Raw genomic sequence first — 1489 nt, forward strand, 5'->3', positions numbered from 1 at the left:
GGAAATCCTAGAACACTTATTGTGCTCATGCAAAATCTGTACCTAGATCAAAAAGCTGTTGTCTAACAGAGCAAGGAAACAATGCATGGTTTAAAATTATGTAGGAACACATCCTTTCCCCATACCTATTTAATCTGTATGCTGTGTAAGTAATTCTTGAAGCTAGACTCAATGAAGAGGATCAGAGGAAGAGTCAACTATAAATTTCTTTATGAAAATGACACAACATTGCTTGCTGAAATTGAGGACTTGAAACTTCTGATACAGAAGATCAAGAAGTACAAGTCTTCAGTACATATGAAACTCAATATCAAGAAAACAAAGGTCCTTACCACAGAGCCAACTAATTCCATCACAATAGGTGCAAACAGGATTGAAGGTGTCAATGATTTCATCTTACTTGAATCAACAATCAACAACCTTGACCTCAGCAGTCAGGAGATATATTGCAATGGGCGTGAATGATGTCAGGGACCTCTCCAGAATACTTAAGAGCAATGATGTCAACTTGAAGACTAAGGTGCACCTGATTAAGGCCATGGTCTTTTCAATCACCTGCTATGGATCTCAGAGATGGGCAATGAATAAATATGACAAAACAAGAATTGATGTCTTTGAGTCATGAGGTTGGAGAACACTGAATATTCCCTATACTGCCAAAAGAATAAACAGATATGTCTTCAAAAAGGCACGAAGTATCCCATGGAAGCAAAGATGACTAAGATTCTTCTCTCATACTTTGGGCATATTCCTTGGAAAGGGACATCATACTAGGAAAGATGAAGGATCAGCAAAAAAAGAAGTAAACACCCTATGAGATTAATTACAGTGACTGCAGCAATGGGCTTAACTGTGTCAGAAATGATGAAGATGGCACAGGTTAGGACAGGGTTCAGTTTGTTGTTTATAGGTATTAAGAGATTTACTCATCTCAACAGTACCTAACAACAACAAGAAGCCACCAGAGTTCTGTACAATGTTTGCTAACAGTGTTCACAGTGACTCTATAGACTATAACTAACATTCACATCCATTTACATTTGCAGCTGTATCTCCACTTACAATAATAAAATTATCAAAATATATGCATGGTTAAAATTAAATTTTGGATTAAAGTCACTGCAAGAAGACTAATAAGCTATTTAACTATTTTAGAAGTAAAACAGAAGAGCTGAAGAGAAGACACTAGAATCAGTGCTTGAATCAAGTAATTTTATAAGGCACCATAGGCTGAGTTTCGGATATTTCTGAGAAAAAGAGTCACTAAATGAAAAGAAAATTATGCAAATATAGCAGAGTATGTATTATAAATTGTACCATTTTTCACAAAGAAAATTCTAAATCGTGTGTGTGCTTATAGTTGTTATTGTTGTTTACTGTTTAATCAGAACTGACTCCTAGCTGATCGTCCAATGAGTTTTCACAGAGATAAGACTGCATGGTAGGATATTTTTCCATCTTCCTTCCATGAAGTAACTGGTGAATTTGA

Source organism: Elephantulus edwardii, unplaced genomic scaffold (genome assembly GCF_000299155.1).
Source record: "Elephantulus edwardii isolate Elephantulus edwardi_28Jun2011 unplaced genomic scaffold, EleEdw1.0 scaffold00042, whole genome shotgun sequence".
Taxonomy (NCBI): Eukaryota; Metazoa; Chordata; class Mammalia; order Macroscelidea; family Macroscelididae; genus Elephantulus; species Elephantulus edwardii.